General features: G+C 33.3%; 1 protein-coding gene and 1 pseudogene across 8 annotated transcripts in view; both read right to left on the bottom strand.

The window, feature by feature from the left end:
* Magi2 (membrane associated guanylate kinase, WW and PDZ domain containing 2) overlaps positions 1-25,984 on the bottom strand; it is a 1,289,418-nt gene that overhangs the window by 732,659 nt on the left and 530,775 nt on the right. The window lies entirely within an intron of this gene.
* Positions 19,113-19,217, bottom strand: LOC124992018 (uncharacterized; annotated as a pseudogene).

Here is a 25,984-nt window from a genome sequence, read left to right as displayed (position 1 = left end):
AATGGAAGGCCCTTCAAACAGCAAGGAGAGGAGAAGAGTGAGTCACTTGCGATCTTAGTAAACTCTATTACAAAAGCCTAGACCTATTCTGCAAAAGTCTAGAACTTATTCTTTCATCTTCACTTGGAAATCAGATATATCACTAAACTCTGCATATGGCAATTCTCACATCTGCCAAAATTCATATATGTGCTTATATGCCCACCCTGGCAGAAAAAAATGATAGAGTTGTTAAAGTTCAAATAATATAAATTGGATAAGCTTCCAGAATTAGTATCTATTAAAAATGACAGGAAGTAAGAGCCATAAGGTGTTTTATCTCTGTTATAGCAAATATGGGTGCTGGCTGCATGACTTGCAATTCAACAGGATAATCTATATGCTGCTTGGTTATAAAAGTAGATGTTAGTTTGTGAGTACTTAAAAAACTTTCAATAGCATTATAATCTCTTTGTTCTCTGAGATTCTATGTCATTTGGGTTAGAAGACAGTCTATACCCATATCTACCTCTTAATAACTGGATAAACCTTCTGAACATCAGAGTTATTTTTTAATCAGTAAAATAAAAATGATATCTCTAGTTTATTACAGAGAATGAGCTTAAAGTTCAATTGAATAAATTTTCATAAATCATTTAAAAATTATAAAAATATTGTTATTTTTGTTTCAAAATGAAGTACAGAATTTGGTTGTGCATGTGCGTGCACAAAAAGTTTTGAAATTTAAGGGTATTTCCATTCAAAAACTTCAATAAATACATGGTAAACTTCTCTCCTGGAATTTTCCACTAAATACTCTACCATTATTGAATATAATCTGGTTAGTTGTTTCCTCATAAATTTAAGGTAGTTAAAAAGACATATTCAGTCATCTGATTTCCAAAATTTTGGTGGATAAATGACTTGGTAGGTAACTTATTTGTTAGATGTCATTTGGAAGTTCAATATTTTTGTATTTCACGGAGATGTTCATCTACATACATGTCATACTGAGGTAATTTTAGCACAGTAAGGTGGACAGCCAGGTGGAACTACTGAAAATGATCATTTCATGTGAAAGGATTTTTAAATACTTTTTTTTTTTCTTAAAAATGTGTGTCTATGGTGTTCAAGCAAATAAATTCGGTTTGATGAGTGACTTTATAAGCGAAAACACAGTACTAAGAAGCTAACATTGGAATGAAAGGTTTTTTCCAAAAGATTTTCACCATTTGTAAACTTTTTCCAGTGCCATCCTTCTATTTGTGTAAGTCTTCATTGTTTTCATTTTTCTCAACTCTTATTAACAATGATAGTGAAATCAGGAACAAACCCAGGGCTGGCTCTTTTGAAGCTTTGTATCTGCAGTTTATTAGTAGGGCTTCTTGCTGTGCATGTAAGTACCTTACATAGAACAAAGGCATCTGCTTGAAATTTTGCTTATTATTATTTTAAGGAACCAAAATCATTAGTTGTATTCCACAGAGGAAGGAATGGCTGTCTCTTATATTGTTTTCATTTGGGGGTTCAGTAAGGACTATTTACAAAATGCTCTTATTTCTGTGTGTGAACTGCTGAACAGGCCACTTAGAGGGAATGCCCTACATGTGGCTAAAGCAATTTTTACTTATAATATTCATGTAATTATAAAAGATAATCATTAATGATTTAATCTTTTATTTTCATCAAATTGCCAACACTGACTGTATTTTCCTATTACTATACAAATTGTTTCTGAAATAAGAAAAAAAGGGCCAGTACTTACTTTGTGTATGTATGTGTGTGTGTCTCCACATTATGGGCTTAGTTGATTCCAAGAAAACATGGATTTACTTTTATTAGACAAGACAAAATAACTTCACCCCTTTTCCTTACTGGAGAGTATAACCTTAAACTCTTTGCTTACCTTTCCTTAAATCTTGCCCTTTTGTAGTTATTATTCTCAAGTGCTCCTTCCTGGAAAGTCTGCTATGGAAAACTGCAGGCTGAAAAACCATGTTTTTACTACACATGAAAGTATGTAACTATTATTCAGTTACATTCACTCTCAGAACACTAAAAAAATTATATTTAAACTTAGTTTCAATGGTTCGGAATAGATAAATAGATAAAGTGATTATGGTAAAATATTGACAATTGTTCAAACAAGATGGGATCATTTTCTTTACTCTTCTTTCAGTTTTTGTATGCATTTGAAATATTCATAAAAAAGGTTTGGTGAAAAATTCATCTTTGGACCAAGCCAAGCCACCAGGGACCTGCATGCCCTACCACATAGCTTTGGACTTTCTCAGAATTGATTTTGTGTTTTCTAAATTGTGGGCTGCATTTATTGTAGGGACATAGAAAATGATCTCCTCCATTATGTGCTGTTCCTATAAGGACCCAAGGGAGACATTTCTCACAGGTTGAAGAGTCAGGAAACATCTCTTGTTTTTATCTTTTGGACATTGTGACTCTGATAACTGAATTTGTCTCTTTCATTACTTTTGTGGTTAAGAAGTTCAGAGTCAAATTTACAACCTATTCCCAGTTCTTGGTGCTGTCTTAAGGCCATAGATTTATATCTTAATCTTTGTCAAAATTTATCTGGAAATATGTCCCATTTACCTATTTATTTCACACATTTATTTTTAAATTATTACAATACAAACATTGTATTAGATGCCTCAAATTTTTTGAACTTGTGACAGACTAAAAGTAATTTTTAAAGATTTGCATGTGTCTGTGGGTGTATATATGTTTGTGTATGTGTGTGTGTCGGGGGGCATCTGGTGTGCCATATTCACCATTTCTCCACTTCTTTCTCATAAATCAACCATCTAGGACTTATTACCTTGAAGAACTCAAAATATTCCTTTATGATCTATATGATCACCCATGAACCCACATATTGAAGGTTTTGTTTTTGTTTTTTGGTACTAGGAATTTTACTCAGAGCCTTGTGAATGCTACACACATACTCTACCACTGAGCCATAACCCAAGGTCCATTAAAGTTCTTTAATCATCCAAAATAGTACCTCGTATACATATAAAAATTTTAGTAGACTTTACAGTAATGAGAACCACTCAAGTATTTCCTTTATAAAAAAGTTAATTAAATTAAATAGCTATCAAAATGAAGTTTGGTGGTCTACCAGCTTAAAAAAATCTGTAGTATTTCAGTAGCCTTATTATGATATATAATGAATTTTATTTTCAGTGATGTATACAAATATGGGCAGGAGAGTGAATCAGATAAATACTGAGGAGAAAGTTTGGTGCAACTTGGATCTGGGAGAATCAGTCATGTGATGAACCTGAAAAAAATGGGGACATTGGAAGGACAGCAATACCATTGAATATTCTTATGGTGTTTGGAAAAATGTCACTTTCTGAAGAGGAAAATAATGCACCTATCTTTCAATTTTCATTTCAATATAACAGAACATTAGAAGAGAGGATTCATTCTAGGAATTGGAGGTCTAAATGGCAGAAGTAATTTAGGGAGATATAAGTGTATTATTATAGCCATAAGAATGATAAATTCTTCAAGGATAAAAGCAGAGAACCAAAGGGTGACCATTGGATCAACAGGAACAAACCTAAATGAATTATTATAAAAGGAGAAAAAAATGAAGTGACCAAGGTGCAGAGCAGGGATGAGAAGGGGGACAGAGATTTGAGGATGATGTATGGTATTCTACATGTCATTGTACTGGTGATTTTCATTTTTATGATTTTTCTGATTTTTAAAAAGTAGCATAATATAGTATGCTTTATCTGAGCATTTGTAAAGAATATAAGGGCTAATTGAAATGTGAAATTTAAGTTTGACTCAAACTAATAAAAGATGATAAGCAATTTCACCAAAATTCTTCCAGAATTGGTTCTCCAGAGGCAATTAAACTCAAATTGGTCCTTCTCTTTTCAGTCATTAATACTTTTAAATCAAGTAAAGAAATACTGATGACTTGTTAAGTTACCATAATATGATTACAGTTTGAGTATCTTTTATCCAAAATGGCTTGGAACAAGACGTGTTTCAGAATTCAGATACTTTTGGATTTTGGAGTAATTGTATGTACATGAGATATCTTGAGGATGGGACCAAAATACAAATGTAAAATTCATTTATGTTTCATATATATATATATATATATATATATATATATATCTTATACACATAGCCTGAAGATAATATTTTATGAATTTTTTGTGTGCTTGTGTTTTATGACCCTTCATATAAGATCAGGTGTGAACTTTTTCCCTTGTGGTATCATGTTGGCACTCAATAAGTTTTGTATTTTGTAGCATTTCTGGTTTCAGATTTTTATATTACAGATGCTCAATCTCCAAATCATTTTGGATACCTAGTTTATAGAAATAAAAAGTGTGGTAACTTATTCTGACATTTTCATTTTTTTTTTCTAGGAAGAAATAAATTTATTAATATTTAATTGGAATGCAACAAGTTTTATTTTTAATAGAAGGTTAGCATGCAATTTCTCAATGTAATTATATACAAAGTGAACACAGTACTAATCAGAGGGGGGAAGGAGCACTGAATGCTGCAAGCAAAGATAGTATTAAACACAGTAGTTGATGAGCAGTACAAAAAGATTTTTGGTGAGTGGTACATCTCCTAGCTGTGAAGTCATAGTCAAGTTAGTACCACTCCGACCTCTATCTTCTCAGTTATGAAACAAGGAGAATATTTTGAGATAAAAATTATGGGAAGCATTCATTCACTCATTCAACAAATGCTCATGTGCTTACTGTGTGTTGGGAGCTGTTTTAGACAATGAAGATAGAGTACTAAAGGAAATAATCATTGTCCTCACATGCATTCATTCTTGTTGGAGAATATTTTTCTAGAAGAAATAACCAGGTATTGCTTTACTATTTGATTCTGTAATGACTGTATAACAAAGGTCTAAAAATATCAGTTTCCATGGTTTGAATTTTAATGGAAATAGACTAATTTCAAGTTACAGCTAGACTAATTGTTCCAGTAATGATAGAAAATAAATAGTCTCAGTGAAATAAAAAGATTCAGAAAGTACTTAATAGTTTTAATAATGCAAATTGACAGCAACTAAATTTTAGTAAAATTTTCTATTGGTATCTTTCAATTTTGTTCTTTTTACTGGAAACCTTTGCTTATACTTTATAAAATATAATAATTTGTTCATCTTAGGTTCCTTCAAGTACTGCATAAGGTGCAGCAATTTTACTATTAAATTGTATATTTTCAAAAAATTATTTTTGTTGTTACTCTTTGAACACTGGATTATGTGCATGTGGGTGGTACTTTTTTCTTGTCTTGTTTTTTCCTCTATCTTCAATAGTTTTATTTAGCAGTTTTAAAAGACATTTCCCAAACTTTCACAGACATATGCTTAACATATATAATTAACTTCTTTCCAGTAAGAAAGTACAATGACAGCATAAGGATAGATATACACTACTACAAGTTTTTCTCCTCCTACTACCTGTTTTTTAATAAGAAAATATGCCTGAAGTATCCACTGCACAAGAACAAAAGGGATTAAAATCAAAAGAATACACATGCTAAGTTTTCCTATAATTTTAAAGTCAAACAAGTTATGAGTTTACTGTGCAAGTCCCTAGAAAAAGTTTGTGACTATTATCTGAGACTATATTTTTCACATGGAATTATTCCCAACTACTATAAAGTATGGACATTATTCAAGTCAATATAATCTATTTTTACTGTTCAAGTATCTTATTGCAGATACATTAGAAAAATACATAAGATCAAGCTACCACAATTCCCTTTCTGGAGACAGAGAGACAGCAAGTCATCTAATAAAATATGACTCATTAATCAGAATGTTTCATTTATTTTTAAGATTTAAATGATAAGGCAACTTAAAAAGGTTATCTGTCAACATAAATGACTTTACTTGGAATAGGTAAGTCTATAGCACTTAAATTACTGCCTCGTAATTGCAGAATAGAACTGGTGTCCTGTAGGAAGTATTTGATTGAGATCAAAAGCGATGGATTGTTAGTCTTAAGAAATCAATTTAAAATACACCACTACCTGTTTCAATGGCAACTTAAATCATTTTTAGGTGACAAAATGGTAGTATAGTAAATGTAAAGAAGGGAAGGTAGAGAAATAGGAACTGTCAGACATCAAAAAAATATTTGTTGCTTCTAGAATAAAAAGTAAACCTTTCAATATATCTTAAGAAAATTTGGAAAAATATCTAGTGCAAATTAGCAGGCAAGTTCAACTGTTTTTTTTTTCAAATATTCATTGGTGCTACCTAATAATTATCCAGAGTTTTTGTCACTCAAAAAGATACAAAGTGAAGAATGGACTTACCTTCCACTTAGTGATAGAAACCCAGAAAGGGAATAAAGAACTTAGGATATTCCTGAAGTCCTAAGGTAAAAGGGATCAATGAGCAATCAAGCCAGCCTTTGACTATAGAAACAATAGTCACATTTCTTCTTTGAGACTTGAATGCTGTATATATAGCCAACTCTCTTGATGGATGGGATAAAGAATTCACCCACTTATCATTTACTTTAGGAAAGAATATGACATTCTTTTTTGAAAAGGGGACCAAGATAAGACAAAGTAACTTACATTTTCTTTTTATTGGCATAATAATTTACTGTATAACATTTTGTTTAAAGTAGAAATCTCCATTTCTCATTAACTTCTATTGATTATTTCCCCCCCAAATCCAAAGTAGAAACATAAGCTTAGAAAGTACTCCATTAATACTAGTAACAAGTATGATATAAAGCCTATACATTATCAGTCAAATCACAATTTTGTTATTAGACTTCATGCACTGATGGTCTTCATCTAAAGCTTAATATTTTCAAACTCTCTTTAAGACTCTGGTTGGCAAGAACAGGTTACATTTACATATATTGTTATCATTTTGAATATGAACTGTACCTAGACTTGGTTTTACAGAACAGCATAACCAGTTAATGATTTGATTCACTTAATTCTTGAACATTCTAATTCTTCCTATCCTTCATTAACTCAATTAATTAAAAAAATATATCCTCATTACAAATAACGCTCCATATCTTTTTTTCTCCTAAAATGTTATATAGTGAGTTTGCATTTCACACCTTCATTGTAGAGCAGGAGAAATTGTCTTAATGGTCAGAATGTGGTCAAGAGAATCATATACTTTAAAAGAGAGTTATGATTTTTTTTTTTCATAAAACATTCCTACTGGTAGTTATTTCCACAACTGAACTTTAAAAGGAAGGGACCATTTGGCTGCATTGAAATTGGTGACATTTTTAAGCTGTCATTACCTGTAGAAAGAGTGAATCAGAATCCCAACATGAATGAGTGGTAAGTGACCTTTAAAAACATTTTTCATAGCAAGACTTTCTTTCTCTCTCTGGTTATTTTTTAAAAATAAAATATACCTGGATTAAAAATATGATAAACCCTAATATTGCTAAAAATATTATCAGCAATGAAAAGAGCCAATCCTTTTCTTTCACATATATTGTAGGGACAGGAATTCCATAATTAGTAGTTAATATGTAAATGATTTTTATAATTCCTAATTAGTAAGAAAAAAATACTGAATCCTTTCTTTAAAAATTTTGTATTTAAATAACATTTATTTAAATATTTGACATAAATGCCAAAAAGTTCTTATTTTTTTAAAATACTTTTTGCAGTACTGGGGATCAAACCTAGGGTCTTGATATACAAGGCAAGTGCTCTGTCAACCACTGAGATATATCTTCAGTCCATCAGATAGCTTTTAAAGTAGTGTTGAAAGCACCCCAAAATACAAAATCCAATCCTTCTTTTAAAAGAAATTGTAGTGTATTAGACAAAATGCATAACAAACAATTCTGTATGTGTTAATTATAGACAGGTAGAAATAAAGTAGTTGGGGTGGTAAGCTAAGCCTTGTCCCAAAGATCCATTCTCTCTGATTATTCACACCACTGTTTTCCTGAAAATCTGACTTGCATGAGTGATACTTGAAAGACCTGTCTTCTGGATTTGACCAATTGGGGAGAGTCAGCATGATCTCAGGAGATAGGACAGCTGGAAGAGTAAACTTAGAGAATTTAGGGGTGTTTAGATTCTTAGCTTCCCTCTTATAGTATCAGAGTGGGTTCACCAAGTGAAGACCTCAATGCCTAGCCAGATTTTTTCTCTACACAGCTCTCTGTCTGTATCCTGCTGACACATCTCTTCCTTCCTCTTTTAGGTCCTGGGGGTGGTACTGGTAGAAGCACCCCAGAGCTCTGCAATGTCCTTTGTTGTTGTACCATAGCCTGCCTAATATCTGAATTTGAGAGTGTCATTTGCTTCTATCAGTATCCTGAAATGAAAGTTTTTGAGAACAAAATGTTCAGTTTTAGCTATTAGGAATAATTCTGTTATCTTTGATGTAGTAAATAATGGTTAGAATAGAAAAATGAAAGCTTTTCCTACACTCCATAGCCAAAACACTTTTACTTACTGTGAAAGAAATTATGTCCCTGTTTTTTAAAAAATTCAAATACCAAATTTACAACTTCCTGGAAAATATGGAAATGACTTCACTTTCATTTCCCCACGACCTTTTAAAAATTGAGTTATAATTCACATTTAATGAAATTTATCCCTGTAAAACATGTAGCTCAGTGATTCTTAATATATTTTTAAGTTTGGGCAACCATCTTCTCTATTTAATTCCAGAGCAATTTTATCACTCCCCCCAAAGAAACCCCATACCCCCTAGTAACTTTCTCTAATTCCTCATTATCCTTAGCCCTAGAGCAACCATTAATCTCCTTTTTGTCTTTATAGATCTTCCAATTCTAGATATTTACTATGAATGAAACCATAAAATATGTGACTTTTTGTGTCTGGCTTGTTTCACTTTGCAAAGGTGTTTTCAAGGTTTATCCATGTAGTAGTAGCGCATATTAGTTTTTCATTTGTTTTTATTGCCAAATAATATTTCCTTGTAAGAATATACCATATTGAACATATGGGTTGTTTTACTTTTTGACTATCTTGAATAACTACAATAAAAATTTGTACTTAAGTTTTTATGTGGAAAAAAAATTCTCTTAAGTTTGTAGCACTGGGGAGGCAATGTCCTGGGTCCAAAATCTGTGGCTTGCATTGCCAAGCTGGAAAAGGCAAAGACTAAAGAACTTGCCACTAAACTGGAATAAATGTACACTGTTGGGTTTCTTTACATAAAAATAATAAATTGTCCTTCATTCAGTGTCTTGGGCTAAAGGAAGTAAACTTGTGGGGGCAGTAGCAAGCACATGTCCCATAGAGTGAGAGCTCTAGAAACTCATTGTGTAACTTGCATGAAAAAGTGATATAGCAATAAAATACTCAGAAACCAAAAAAAAAGTATATACCAAGAGTTGAAATACCTGGGTCAAATAATAAGTCTGTTTAACTTCTTGAAGAAGTGCCAGATTGCTTTCCAAACTGCCTTTACCATTTCCCTTTTCACCAGCAACATATATAGGGTTTTAGCATCTCCAAATCCTCCCCAACACTTATCATTATCTGTTTTTTTAAATTATGGCCATCCTGGTGGGTGTGAAGTGTTAACTTATTGAGGTTTCTTTGATTCTTCTATAATTTATGAATTAAAAATAATTATAAAATTGAATTAAAATGCAGTTTGAAAAAAATAAAATAATTAAAAAAAAACTTTCTGAGAAAAAGGAATCTTTGGAAATATCCTAAAAAAAAAAAAAAGTGGTTAATTAGCAAATGATGCAACATCAACATGTGACTATAGTTTAAGCCGCCAATAGTAAGAGATGGTAGAAATAAATTTGATCCTATAAGTTAATATCCATGGCCTTGACTCAAAAGGAAAATATTATTCTGCTATAGTCAGAGATTCCAGGAATGCTTCCCTAAATGTGGAAGAGGTTTGCCTTCTCTCTCATGCACATGAGAGAGAACCTGCTCAAAGTCAGGTTGGGAGCTTGCTCATCACCTATTTTGAGGCCAACATGTTCTCAAATGTTCTATGCTATTCAAAACAGTAGTTACTATAGGATTTTTTTTCTCCTTAGAAATATCATAAGAAATATTTATAGTCCCATTATATTTATGGAAATAATTTCTATGACTAAAAGATCAAAAGACAAATGTGGGTCTGAACCAACAGAGAGAAGTATAACTGCTTTTCCTTAGAGAGATGTTGGTTGTTGATCAGCTTGGTTATCCTCTACCCAGTGGAACAGACTTCTTTCCACAGTGCAGCAGTCTAGAGATCTTGATTTTCTCTTTGTCTTGGATTCACTGTTTTTTAAGAAGAAATAATCTCCCAACATGGCAAGTTAGCAAACAATGGGTATTGCCACAGAATTTTCTTTCTCTCTATAGCCACCAAATTAGCAGAAGTCAGGATATTTTAGTAGATCTGTTGGTTACTCATTTCTATAGCATCACAATCAAGGTGATGCTTAGAAGCAGGACACATTTCCAATATGATGTAGGTGAATTCCATTTGCTCATCTGTACCCATCTTCTTGACAGAAGAAAAAAACTGAAGTAAGGGATTTGTCCAAGTTACATTGAGTTATTATCAATATCTATTGACAGAGAATTAATGAATAGAGAAGTTCAGATAAACAGCAATTGAAAGAGCTATGCCAATATACAGTTTTCCATATATTAGTGATAACCTTTCTTCCTTGGGAATAATAAATATTAGCTTTCAAGTTGATTATTGCCATGTAAATGATTAAATGAAGAAGTTTCTACTAATAGGTGTATCATGCAAAGATTTTGGCCTTTTCTAGACTCCCAGTACTAAAGCACAGATACACAGCTTAGAATGTTCACATTTCCGGTCCCCTGAATCCTTTTCCTTCAAACATTTAAAGTGCTGAACACCTCATTCTGATACCAAGGAACTTAGCATTTCTAGTTCATCACAAGCATGACACGTGTTTTTCTTAAAAATTATACGCAGCTCTCCTTACTTTGTATTTTATAGCAGTCTAGGAATTAAGTCATGCACCTAATAACTGAAATTCTTGCTGAGTTGAACTATTTATCACAGGTCTTCCAACACACAGATTCTTTTAATTTTTCAAAATAATCACATGAAATAGACATTTAGTTTTACAGTTGAGGTGCAAACTAATTATGTGATTGACCCAAATAATAGTCAGGATGTGGGGTCCAGACTGGAAAAGCAAAATTGTCTACAAAATTCTCTCAGTACCCTCAGTTTCCCAAATGCCAATGAAACACACCTTACTGATTTTTCATGTTTCCATATATTACTTCTAGATCAAAAATATTTTTTCATAAAGGAAGTTATATTTAAGTACACCCTAATGTAAATTCCTTTTATGGTATATGCTCTCAATATTTGTGTTTGGTTTGATTAAATCAATTTCACTCACTGATATGCTCTTTATAAGTATTCTTTTGTTAATTGGTTATATGTATATATATTCAGAGACATTCACAAGTTTTTCATTTTTACTATGAAAAATAGAACCAAATAATGGGTCATTATGGTGATTGCAATAGCAAGCTAATCTGGAGACAAGTCCACTCATTATTCTCTATGGCATTCAATGAATAATTAGTTTCTATTAAAAATGAACTAACCAGAATATAGTACTTTTAACACTCTAACAAAGGACAATGTTGAATGAAGATATACTTTTTTAATAAAAATTAAATATTTCTTAAGCTTTTATGGCATGTTGGATAATATTTTAAATTAAATATGTATGCCTAACTTAAATCTTATCAATGGGTTCAAATTACAAAAGAAATGCCAACCAGTCTTTTCAAACAGTTTCTTGATTTTAAGAATGCTTAATTTTATATTAGTTTTAATTTTTTTCTACCAGAAGAATGACCATACTATGTTTCCTGAAATTTGCAATATGTTTCTTTCTTTCTTTCTTTCTTTTTTTTTTTTTTTTACTAATAAACTAGCTTTTGAAAATATCAACTACATAAGAATAAAACATCTCAAGAAAAGCAATGAAAAACTACCTAGAGTTCCAGGCTTTTTGCTGGGTATGTGTAGGGTTTCTGAAATAATTTACCTACACAATCACTTGGGTTTCTTTGACAGTGTAGATTGACTCTCCTCAAGCATCTTCACTTTGTCCACTTTTCCTTAGTACTATTCCAAAAGCTTCCACTTTAAGTTATAAATGGACAGCATTCATTAGAGGAGATTGTTTCGAATAATGGCCTTGCTGGATCTAGTCAATTAGACTAACAGGTCCAGTTTTATCTTTAATACCCTGCTTAGTCACTCTCTTGAAGATGTTTTCTCATATATATATCTAATATGAATCCCAAGAGGCAGAAATATTGAAAACTTGAAATCTGTATATACATATATATATATATATATATATATATATATATATATATATTTGATGGTTACTACAGGCTCTCATCACAGATTCATTTAATCAGGATCAGGTTAATTTGAAAGCAGAGTGCTGGTGAAATAGTGGAATTGATCTGACACATCACTCTCACACTAATTGGTTAGTCAATTTTTGCCAAGTTACTTATCCTCTTCTTCCATACTTTTCTCTACTAAATATTATGGTTAGATCAGGTATGGTGGAGCACACCTGTAATCCAGCAGCTCAGGAGGCTGAGGCAGGAGGATCACCAGTTCAAAACCAACCTCAGCAACTTAGCAAGGCCCTCAGCAACTCAGCGAGACCCTGTTTATAAATAAAATATAAAAAAAGGACTGGGGATGTGGCTCAGTGGTTAAGTAACCCTGAGTTCAATTACAGGTACAAAAAAAAAATTATGGTTAAAATTATGAGTAAGAGTAAAGTCATTATATTTATATGTATATTTCTTTGTGTCTGATTTTGAAATTATGGAAACCACTTTAGTAGTCTCTAATATTTAATAGGAACTTCTCATTTCCAAGTGTACAGCTATCTGTATATGCATGTATAAATATCTTTTGGTGTAGTTGATGAACACCATGAAATATATTGAACATTAAATATTTCTCTGTTTAGGAAAGAAAAATTTGAAGGGCTAGAAATAATATTATAATAGAGATTACTCGCAAAGTGTCAATGCAAATAAAATAGTTGCTGGAAACATAGGCCATCAAAGTAAAATTTATTTTATCCTTTACTAAGCAAATATCAGTGAGATCAATTTATATAGGATAAAGATTCTAAGAGGTGATAGAATATTTAATGTAAACACTGCTATTTTCTAATATTAAATGATTCCAACCATTTGTTAGCAACTTTCATGTGTATACATTTGAATGTCATCTGGTATTTTTCTTGCACATTGTTGGAAAAGAAGGTAAGGGATGATAGGGAGTAAGATAGGGAAGGGGTGGAAAAGGGAATTAGAAAGGATAGGATGGAAGGAGAGAATAGAAAGGAGGGATGAAAACAAAATGTAAAGTGTAAGCCAGGGTGCAGACTACAAAAATAATAGGCATATGGGGCAAAAGATAATCTGATTTCTGGGTACCTTTCTTTTACATTTTTTTTTAATAAAAATGATCAAAATAAGACATGTAGAATAGTTGCAAATACATACATAACATGAACTAGTTGAAAACATGTTCATTGGGCTGCTTGTTTAGTGTTTTGGTGCATTCAACTTTAGTCAACTCATGTTTTCTTTCAAATCTTGATAATACTAAAATAATGTTTTATTGATGTTTCTCTTTCTTCAATTGATCAAAAAATTAAGAACTTAAAGCTAATGTTGTTTATAGTCAATCAAAGGCTATGAACCTATTATCTGCTCACTCACAAAGAGAATGGAAGAGACAAATGCTCTAGAAAGTCTTTTCTCCTCTTAGAGAATCTATGGTACTGCAGTTCTTACCACAATTTTCAAAGATACCGTTAACTCTGAAAGCAGGGATACCTTTCTTTTATTGCAGCTCTAATTTTGTATGTCACATACTGTCATTTCTAGAATAAACTGCTGCCATTTCAAAAGTTCAATGATTTTATGTTGCGATTCTTTGTTTCCTTCACTTTATTAAAAAAAATAAACTTTAGGTGTCTGTAATGTTTTAAATATACATTATAAGTTCTTTAATGTTTACCACATGGGAAGTTTTAGTTCAGGACACTTTTCAACATGTGATATTTGGATAGTACTGATGTTCCTGAGCTCTTTTTGAATTTCAGATGAATATATTATCACATGATTTTTAAAGTGCCTTCAAATAAATACTTTCATTTTCTTGAGTATGATCAAGCCATGCAAAGCTTTCTAAACTAGTATGTATGAGAGGCTCCTGGAGGGTTGTTAAGGCTGATTTCTAGGTCCTACTCTCAGAGTTTCTGACTCAGTCACCTGTGGGGTGACCTCAGAGTGTGCCCTTCTAAAATCTCCCTTGAGAGACTGACACTGCCCTTCTGTGGACCACACTTGAATAGAGTTCAGAGGGCCATCAGAGATGTTTTTCTGCTGCTGTTTCTACTTTATTCTGTAATTGAGGCACAAATAGTGAGCTGCTGTATTTTAAAATAAACCAAGACAGTTTCTCCTCCTTGTCTGCAGCATTCCCTAATTTGTGAGTGCTGGAGAGCAGAGGCCGGAGGAACAGTTAACATGTCAGCATCGCTTAGTGGGAAAGAACAGGAGATTTGGAATCAGACAAGATTTCAAATCTCAGCCTTCATAGTTATTAACTGTGTGCCCTTGGGCAAATTTCTAAAACTTTTGGAATCTCATTTTGTTTACATTTGACCAGTAAGAATACAGAGACCTATATGAAAGTGTTATTGTATTTAACAAACTAATCTATGTGAATGTGTTATGAAATCAGTAAAGCACTAAGGCCATATGCTTTCGAGACCTTAAAATGACATGACTCATTCATTATGCCCTCTATATCCCCTACATTCCAACTTCTCCATTTTCATTGACTTTGTTTCTAAGCCAAAGGCCATACTTCTCTTCCTTTGTGAAAACACTCCTCAGTGACCCTAAATAACTGCTGACCTTTTTCCTCCTAATCAATATTTTCAAAAACCTACGTACACTTACCACCCACCTCTAGTTTTATATTGCTTAGTCCTTATAGGTGGATTTTGTCTTTCTTTAATGATATAAACATTGCCTTCCTAATGATTATACTGACTTTGCAAGTATTAAATTAGTCTATCATGTCTACTGACTCCCAAGCATGTGGCCCCTAGCTCTAAGTGGGTGGCATGACTCACACTCATTTGCCCTATAGAAACTTCCACCTATTCTCTTGGTTCCCCTCAGTCTCAGTCTTTGCTTGTACCTCTTCCTCTGCTTGTGCCTATTTTGTCTGAGTTTGCATGCTGTTCCTGGAAGACCTCATCCCTGCCTATTCCTTCAATTCCTATCTCAGCAATTTGACAACTCCCCAAACCCACATGTCCAGTGCAGATCTTTCTTCTAAGCTACAGCCCCATCAAGCTTCCAACTGAACATTGTCATTTGATGTCCACGGTTACACTGCTCAGAACTTAACACTTAGGGAATTACAAAAGAAAGTTCTTCTATGTTTCCTGTATTCTCTATGGGAGTAAATGAAAATTCTATGTTCTAGACCTAAATTATGATGTAGGAGATTTCCTTTTGCCTGGAACATGCTCTATCCCTTCTTCAACTGGAAAACATCTATTCTTCCTTTAGGTCAAATCTTAGGTATTCTATTTTCAAGTATCCTTTTCTGACCACCCAAGTAGCTTCTCATGTTTATTTCTCTAGAGTTCTGCACCTCACTTATGGAAAAGTTCCTGGTGATTCCTCTATTATACTAAAAGTCTTGTGGAGTATAGTCTAATTTGTCTCTTTAACAAATAAGCATGCTTATAACCACACATGGATTGTAATGCTTCAAAATATTGTTTGACCTCTTTTCCAAAACCATTCAGGCATTCATACAATAACCACTGTGCTGACCACTCTTTAGGATAGTAACTATAGTCAGCAGAACAAAGTCAGAGTGTCAGAGAAAGACAATAAAGTTGAGGCAAATGAGAAAATAATCACAAAATTCCCAGAATTATGAAAAAGGAAAAATTATACTGTGAAGGAAAACAACAGAGGCTAATCTATTTAAATAAAGGAGTAGACAGTTGGAGACTTATTTATTTCTATTTTTTATAAAAAAGATCTGGTCATGCAAAAAAGAAACAGCATGGGAGAAGTTCTCTTTATGGGAAAGACTTGGTTGTTTTTATTTTGGGAAAGTCACCCTTTTCTAAGCCTGAAAGGAGAGAGGTGTAGAAGCTCAGGGATTGTAGGAACCCCAGTGTGAGGCAAAGTGGGAGAATTAAACCAAGTTCAATCCTTGCAGAGACTTGCTGTCAAATGCAGACAATTTACTTTTATAAAATGTGCTGAATAGTTTCAATGTTCTAGTTATTGTTCACAATGGATTCTTATCATGTCATATTTTCTTCAGTCATCTTAATTCTATATAGTATTCAATTTTTAGTTATACTTTAATAGTGCCTATATCTTTTCTGAAAATATATTTTCATACTTTTTGCTAGTACTCAGTTTATTTTCTGTCATTTTTTTAACATAACAAAAAACCTTGAAAATAGAGGCATGTTTTCATTAAACAATACATCTGAGTAGCTCTGTGAATATAATTTCCATACAAAATCTCTAGTAGATGTGTAATAAATTAGATTTATGCCAACACTTTAATGAAGAAAAGAAAAAAAACTTTATATGCTCATAGTATCTTAGAGAAACTGAGGTACAAAAAATGTTATTTTCTGAAGTAATTTATTTCAGAATAAAACTTTCACTAAATGACACTTTCGAAATCTCAACTCCCACTTTTTATTATAGTAACTTTAAATAGCACCAGCTCTAATAGGTGCATTACATATTTGCTTAACTGCAAAAATTATAATATAGGTTTATTCTATACATAAGTATCAACTTTAGATTTAACTCTGCATTTCTAGATTCTGAGCATAAGTAAAACTTTTAATTATTTAAGTGCAAACTGTATGCATGAATTGAAATCTCATATGGAAACCCATTAATATGTACAATTAATGCAAGTTAACAAAAATGAATAAATAAATTTATAACTATTGACCATTGAGCATCTAAGTTAATTGTTTCAAATATAGATCATCTACATCAGGGTTTCTCAATCCTGGTACGTTTTTGGGTTCAATAACTCTTTGATAACAGGTGCAGTTGGTGCATGCCTATAATCCCATTGACTCGGGAGACTAAGGCAGGAGGATCCTGAGTTCAACGCCAGCCTCAGCAATTTATTGAGGCCCTAAGCAACTCAGTGAGACCCTGTCTCTAAATTAAATATAAAAGAAAGTGGTGGGGGTTGGGGGTGTGCTGGGGTTGTGGTTGAGTGGTTAAATGCCCCTGGTTTCAATCCTGAATACCAAAACAAAACTAAACAACAACAAAACAATCAAAACCAAAAATTCTTTGATATAAGGGACTGTGCTAATTATTACAGAGTATTGAGATGTCACACTGGATGCCATTTGCAACTGCTAGTATCCCAAGTTGCAACAAATGTCTAGTTGAGAAGCACTGTCAGTATGTGTCATTAACTTGAGTCTTCAGTTTCAGAATACAGCATTGTACCTTTTCCTGAGCAATTGAAAGTCCCTATTTCATATCATTCTATACAATCCTTAGAGAGATCTGTTATCTATATGTATCTAAACCTTTGAGTTGGTTGGTACTTTTTGAAAATGACTCAGGGTTTGTTGAATTGACTGATTATCTTGATAACAAACATGATAAGGACAAATTTTAAATTATATTTTTTCTATCTATAATTCATAATTGCAAAACTTTTAGAAAACTTCATAAAACATAAAATAAAATATAAATTACCCAAAATAACAACTTTTAGCATTTTGAAATATTTTTGCATTCTGTAATATTTATGAAATTAGGAAAATGCATATATGTAATTTTTTGTTTTTAGTGTGTGGTTTTCTATTATACTTAATATTATATTGCATGCATTTGCCTATGTCATTAAATATTTGTTGAAAACATTTTTATTGTCTTTTTATTTACTGTAATTTTTAGGAAAGATGCTTTTTTAAACCTAGTCATCTCATTTGATACTTTTACCACTTTTTCCCATGACAAAAATCCATAAATAAAAAGTATAATACATAGCTTATTTAATGTAGTTATAATGGCTTTTTTTCGTAGTTTCCTTACATTCCTATGTAGAAGATGCAGATTTTTGACTGAATTTTCTTCTTTTAGAGTCAGTTTCTGTTTATTTTCTTTATGGTGTAATGCTGATCACTGCTATATAAAAATGAGAGAATAATATACATATAAGTGAGAGAGAGGACTGAAAGAAAATATATACTCTACATGCTCACACATCACCTCAAATTTTAGACCTTTTTTAATTTCATTTCTACAAGTAATAAAGGTTGGAAATAAGTTTCTCAGGTCTCTATTCACAAATATTTAAAAGGCTACTAAAGTAGGAATTGTTTTCCTAATGAAATGATGTTATATTCTAGAATAATTTTGAAAGATAACTTAGTCTGTTTTTCCCTTAAGACTAGTGTATAAGTGTAATCTATACACCCCTTGATATTCTCAAGAGAAATGAAAGCATATGTCAGCACAAAAATTTCTGTTAATGTTCATTGCACCATTATTCATAATAGCCCAAGGGTAGAAACAACTCAAATGAGCATCAACTGGAAAACCAACAAAATGGGCTATGGCCACACAACAGAATTTTATTCAACTACAAAAGATAATGGAGCAGTAATTCATGCTACAACATGGATGAAGCCTGAAAATACTGTGCTTGGGAGAGATATCACTGCAAAAAGCCATGTTTATATGAAATATCCATAATAGGCAAATTAACAGAGACAAAAAAGTAGATTTGTGGTTTCAAATAGAGGGTAGACAGTGGAATGGAGAGTGACTACTAATGGGTGCAGAGTTTCTTTGAGAATGGTAAAAATGCCCTGGAATTAGACACTAATGATGGTTGTACATCATTGTAATATAGTAAAACCCACAAAAGTGTATGTTTCAAAGGAATAGATTTCATGGTATGTGATTTATTTTATTTCAATAAAAATAAACAGAAAAAATAGAGAATCCATCCATAATGCATTTGCCATAGATACATGAGGTATTTTGCAAGACAAATAAAAAAAAACACATAGCTACCATATTTAAACTGATAAGAACAGATAATACACTTGATCTTGGCCAAAAGGCAGAGAAGTGATAGATACCATTTTTAAGAAAGGAGAAAACTGAAGGTGTAAGAAACTGAAAATCTACACCTCAGTTAACCAGAAAATGTTTTTAAAAAGTCTATGGGTCTTAATTTCCATTGTTTGAAACACCTCCAAACTTGATAGATTACCCAAGGGATGTGACTTATAAGTGTCCCTATATGTGAGAAGCAAATATTCCCCTGGAAACTCAAGGCTTTAACCACAAACTAAAGTCTAGAATACAGTTATATTAAGTGCATCACCTTCCATTTCCTGAAAGTACGAATTCCTATCAACACTAGCCCTGGGAGAATCAAACAGCCATTATCTTTCAAACACAGAAAGAAAGCAATAGTTCAATGTTTCAGGTTTGCAAATGTAGTTACTAGTTGCTAATAGTATTCTGGTTATTCTTGGTCAGGATCTGAACTGTTCTCCCTTGTCAGGATTTATCTCCATCGTAGTGAAAGAAGCAATAGTAGTTCTATCATTTTAACATATTGTGTGGGAGAAGAGGTCAGCTCCAAACACATAACAAAGCATTTCATACTCCCCTCTCAGCCTAAGGCTTTAAAATGATATAAAATTATTTCAGTTTTTAAATCATTCTAACATATTATTGAAAAATCCCCCAAGGATTTAAATGTGGTGAGAGGAAAGGTAAGAGTATAACTTTCAAAGGATGCAAAATAAAACATAAGGTCTATTGCTGTCAACTATATCTTGTAGGAAACTGCTACAGAAATCTGCAGAAAAATATCATGCTAAAGTAAAATGTTGAAGGAAACCAATAGAAAAATCTTTGGTCCACTTGTTGCTAAACAGAGTATGGATATCTTTCCCAGATCCCATTGCTTACCTCGTCCTTGACTTTAACCCCTCACATTGCAAAATGTGCTGTATTGCTCAGTGAAGAACTAACACAGAAAAGCTAACATTTCAGAATGGATCAGGTTGGGGTTGGGGCAAGCGGGCTTACCTCATATAAAAGTGCATAGTACAGCAATGTGGAAAATGAGACCTAGAAAGATATTATGAAAAAGAAACAAAGCTTGGCAAAGGTAATTCTGCAGAATTTCAGTTAAAACCCTTAGTATTTAAACAATGTGCAATATTTGATATTTACCATTCAGTACTTTTTAGATTATAGAAGTATTGATGAACAATGACCTAGTTGAAGACAATACACTAATTTCTGAGGTACCACTATGGGTTAACATTTGTAGTGCTATGCCCTAGTCAACAAGGACAAGGTAAATCATATTGTGAAAAGAAAAAAAAATGATAAAAGAACAAGTACTCCATTAATTATATAATCTGGAGAAAATAATGGATACCAGCTGTAAACAAATATTACTTTTGCAAAATGGACAGAAATCTTCACATGACTTTACTTCTTAGGCTTAATACACTGCACTTTCTCACACACTATTCATGTGTTCTAATCACGCCACATGTGTGGGTGTTCAGTAAATCTTTATGATAAATACAGAAGGCAAATTGCACCTCTGTCTTCACATTCACAGTTGGCTGACCTTTGATGGCTCCCGATTTATCAGGTTTTAATTGTCACAGATAATGTTTATTGCTCTAGGAATGTTTTATCTTGTGAAGATGACATTGATGTTGCCAAGAGAACATGGTAAAAAGCATTTGACCAATTGTTAGACTCCTAGGCATTCTTCTTTGGCAGTGATAATTTTCTAAAATTCGTTCAGATTATTTATCATAGTATTACTGTTTATTAAACTGCCACCTGGAACCAATGATAACTCTGTAAAAATAAATCAGTTATTTAGACATAATTTATAATAGTGACTCTCAATAATTCTTCTCTAGACCTGAAGTACTTAAATGACTGGAAATATTTCTATTAGTAACAGTGACTCAGGAAAGGAATCAAACTCCATGGATCGAGGGTGTAGCTCTTCCCAAGGGTATAACATTAAAAACATTTATGTTTTTGTGGGGCCAGGGGAGAGATTTCCAAAGAGGAGCCTGGGTGGCTTGAGAAGCTCCCTAGATGTTCTTCATATATGTCCCATCCCCAAAGCTCACCTCCTTAAGAATTTGTTTTAGTCAGTTTTTTTGCTGCTGTGATTAAATGACCTGATTGGAACGATTTTACAGGAGGAATAGTTTATTTAGGGGCTCACAGTTTCAGAGGTCTCCATCTACATATAGCAGGCTCCATTTCTTGGGGCTCAAGGTAAGGCAGGACATCAAGACAGAAGAGTTTGGCAGAGGAAAGAGACTCACATGATGATCAGAGAGCAGAGACTCCACTCACCAGATACAAAATATAACCCCAAAGCCATTCCCCCAATAAATCGCTTCCTCCATCCACACCCACCTGCCTCCAGTTACCACTCATTTAATCCCATCAAGGATTAGATTAAGGCTATAACCCCATTGTTTCTCCTGCAAACCATCTTGCATTGTCTCACACATGAACTTTAGGGGAACACCTCACATCCAAACCATAATGGAATGCTTAATTAGAATCTTTTGTTGAAACATTTCTTCTGTTATTGATCTCTGGTATTCTTATACATGTAAGATTCCAGGTAGTTTAAAGGATGTTAAAAAAAAAAGATATTCAAATAATGATGATTCTCATAAGTATGTGTACTCAATAGAATAAAAAAATAAATAATAAAATCTACTTTGAGACCTCTCATAATTGATATATTTCACTCATTCATTGAGTAGCAACCATATGCTAGATGCTATTCTAGTTATTTAGGAATACAAATATGATTCAGATGTGGATTATCCTCTTGGAGAGAGTATAGTTAAAGAAGAGAGTTTGTAAATTTACATCAGTAACTGCTGTGTGAGCTGAAGTGACTGGTATCCTGTGAGGAGTGCTGGTAAAATGAAAATTCAGGAGAGATAGAGGTTATTAGATAATAAAGGGTTATCTTAAAGGGTGAATTCATATATGTGTCAAAATGACCTGTTAATGTTTTTAGACTTTGTCAGAGTCTACTGCTGAATTTAATTCATGTTAAGACAAAATATGCCAAGGAAGCCACTGATCCATCCAGGTAATGCCAATTGTGGAGGAAAGAACCATTAAGTTATCTTTTACTTAATGTAATTACAGTATCTAGTGCTGGAGACAAAAGTAAAACATAAAATATCTGCGATCTATGTCTGCCTATATCATAAGTGTCACCTCACCAGAGTCCTATCTTGACCACTAGAAAAGATTTCTCTGTGTCATTCTTTAACCCTTCATCTCACTTTCTTTAGCATGTAGTCTCTGCTTTATTTATTTATCTATTCTTTGTCCTTTTCCTCTAGAGAATCTAAGTTATTCGACCATGAGATATTAGACTTTATTTTGCATCACATATCTGGCACATGTTAAGTATTCAATAAATAGAACTGAATTGACAAATAGTTTGCCAACCTACCAACAAAACAAGGTACAAAGGATTTCAAGGTACCAAGCATCAAAGAAGAGATCATTCAGGTGATTTCACCCAAATTCCAGGGCTTTACAAGGAACAGTAAGACAAGAACTACTAAAAGGAGTACCTGGGGTCCTGATCCCCACAGCCCCCAACAAGCCCACTTGCCATATCTATTTGGCTGTCTAACTGGCATTCCAAGTTTTACATGCCAAGAACAGAAGTTTTGATTTGTCCTCTGGGACTGGCACTTCCTCTAGCAATCTTCATTTCAGTTAACACAACTACTATATTCCTAGTTATTCAAGCCCCAAATCAATCTTGATTCCTTTCCTTCTTTCACCTTTCATATTCAAGTCATCGCTTTCCCAGGGACATCACAAATGCACCCATGTTATTTCCATCTCAGGCGTTACTAATCTAAACCATTTTAACCACTGAGCTACTTCCCCAGCTGCCCCCACCTCTGCCATTTTTTGTATTTTATTAGAGGCAGGGTCTCCCTGAATTGCTTAGGGCCTTGCTATTTTCTTAAGACTGACTTTGAACACGCAATCCTCCTGCTTCAGCCTCCCAAGTCGCTGGGATTACAGGCATGCACCATCGTACCCGGCTCTAAAACATCTTTATTTCTTCACCTATTTTGCCCTCGCCTTTCAGTAATCCCTTCTTTACATAACAAACAAATAATACTGTGGTGTGTGTGTGTGTGTGTGTGTGTGTGTGTGTGTGTGTTGCTAGGGATCTAACCCAGAGCTTCACACACACTACTATATCCCCTGCCTGACAAATACTTTTCATGAGATCATGTTGTTTCTTTACAACTTGAAATGAATTGCCCCATACTTGGAATAAAATCAAAACTCTGATCTGAACCAAAATGCTCTTCATGCTCCATTTCTGATCTCAACTCCTACAACACTGTCCATCAACTTTTATTTCTCTTTCTTCAACCCCAAGGTTAGTCCCACTTTGGTACCTTTCCATTAGTTGTTTTCTTAAGTTTCAAGGTTGTTATTCCCCTTTGTTACTATTTTTAAATGCTAAGAACATGGCCAAAAATCTCCTTCACAGAGGTCTTCTTCACCACCTTCTGTAAATTGTCATACCCCACCACACCCCTGCTGATTCTCCTCTTATTCCATATCATGGTAATATATACATATATATTACTGTGCAAGTAATTACCTTATACAGTTGCCCCTCAGTGTCCTGGGAGATTGGTTTCACAACCCTGAAGATATGAAGATGAATCCTCAAATGCTCAAGTCCCTTATATGAAACGTATTAGCATATAAACTATGCATCTCCTCCCATAAATCTCCTTTAGATTACCTACAATACCTAATACAATATAATGCTATGAAAATTGTTGTTATACTGTATTGAGGAATAACAACATGAAGAAAAGTCTGCATGTGTTCAGTACATATACAACTTTTTAAAAAATATTTTCAATCCATGGTTGGTTGAGCCCATGGTTGAAGAACCCATAGATATGGAGGCCTGACAATATATTTGTTCATTTGTTCAAATGCAGATGGAAACTGTGAGGACAAGAACTCATTTGATGAATAATAGAAAGTCATTCACTAGTTATTAAATCAATTAATAAAGTAATCAGTTAAGGAAATGATTATGAAATACTGCCTTTTATGAAAACTTTAAATTTATTTCATTTCTTTTGATTGCAAAATCTCATGAATACTATGCAAGTGCTCTATCACTCAGCTATACTCTTAGCACTATTTCCCTTTTAATCTTCCAACACTATTCTAATTTAGTTTTATTGATATTTTTTGTATACCTCCTGCTTTTTCTCCTACATGTGAGAGATGGAGACAAGATCTGGACATGCAGCCATTTGTATGGCATGGATCTGGCATGTGAGAGGCTTCCTGGCTAGCTGGAAAAGCATTGCCCCAAATCATTGCAATATTTGATAATAACTGCAATAGTATGAGTACTCAGAATATGGAAGCAGGAGAGAAGATAGACAAAGCAAAATCTGCAATTTGGGATTGCAACAAAAAACATTCCAGTAGAGTGCTGGATATACAAAATCTAAAAATTCACAAATCAGGTGACTCCTGATGCAGCTCAGGTAGAATCAATTCCAGCTGGAAGAAACACATGGAGGCGGAGGAGGCAACATAGGTTCAGTTTGATTTTTGAATGTGAGTAGTTAAAAGGCAAATGAGTGGTGAGAGTGGAAGGCAGGGCTAGGCCTTTGAGAAACCATGTGTGGCACAGTGAAGAGTCAAAATGTCATTGTGTGGGAGATAAGAAAAGGTAAAGAGATTTCCCTAGAACGGTCTCAAGTCACTGGTGCTTTCAATCATGAAAGCAGAAGGAAACCTTTCTAAGGTTGAAATACTAAAGGCTGATATAATACTTAAAAAGGTCTCAGAGATAAATTTCAGGAGTGATGTATGGACATGGTGCTTTTATTCTTTAATCTTTTTCCATAATGGGGATGAAATTCTCCCTAAGTAAATTCCTTTTTTTCCCATCAACATATAATAATTCCTATATCAAAATTCTACTCTCACTACTTTACCTTGACTTATTTTTGAATGATGAGAAGCCTTGCAGATTATTAAATATAATTCATGTTTAATATCTTAATTATAATAGATACTAGATAATTAGTTGCTGAATCATGATCAATAGAAAAAAAATTGCATACTCTGGTTTCCTAACTATCTGAGAAATTGTCTAGGTGATTGTCCTACATTAATGGTTTATTGATGGATCCACTTAAACTTCAGATGATATGATAATGTCATTACAAGTATAGGCTGAATATTGTAAGTAATATTACTTAAGTGTTTTCTTCTGACTATTTTACAGATGCCAAGTGAAGGTGTAAAGGTTAAGTAACTGGTTGAAGATCACATAGATTGTAATGATTGAAAGAAAAAGGCAAGTGAGAGGTCCAATCAGAGTCCTTGCTTTTACTACTACCATGCAATGCTTCTCTGTTACTGTTTCATAGCACCCTGGTCACACGCAATGGAGATATACTTCACTAAAGAGAAGACACTAGATGATAAAGACATTGGATGACACTATTACAGTTAAAGATGACAGTTTTAGACTGCTTTTCTTCAAAAGTTTTGCTTGGCCTATCAGCTGACATCTAGCTGTTGTGGTAAGAAAGGTTTTTTTTTTTTTTAATCCTTTCAGTGATTCACTTTATCAATTAAAAATTTATCTTTCCATGTGGCCTAGATGTACTTATTCTTATTTCCTTACAATTTTGAGTTTTTCCTGGCAAATCATGTAGTATCAACCCCTGTCCCCTGCCCTTCTCCTCAGGAACTGTGGACTAAGTTAGGTCCCCAAAGCTGGGCT

Source organism: Sciurus carolinensis, chromosome 8 (genome assembly GCF_902686445.1).
Source record: "Sciurus carolinensis chromosome 8, mSciCar1.2, whole genome shotgun sequence".
Taxonomy (NCBI): Eukaryota; Metazoa; Chordata; class Mammalia; order Rodentia; family Sciuridae; genus Sciurus; species Sciurus carolinensis.
Note: the sequence above shows the minus strand (reverse complement) of the source record. Positions and strands in the feature narration are given on the sequence as shown.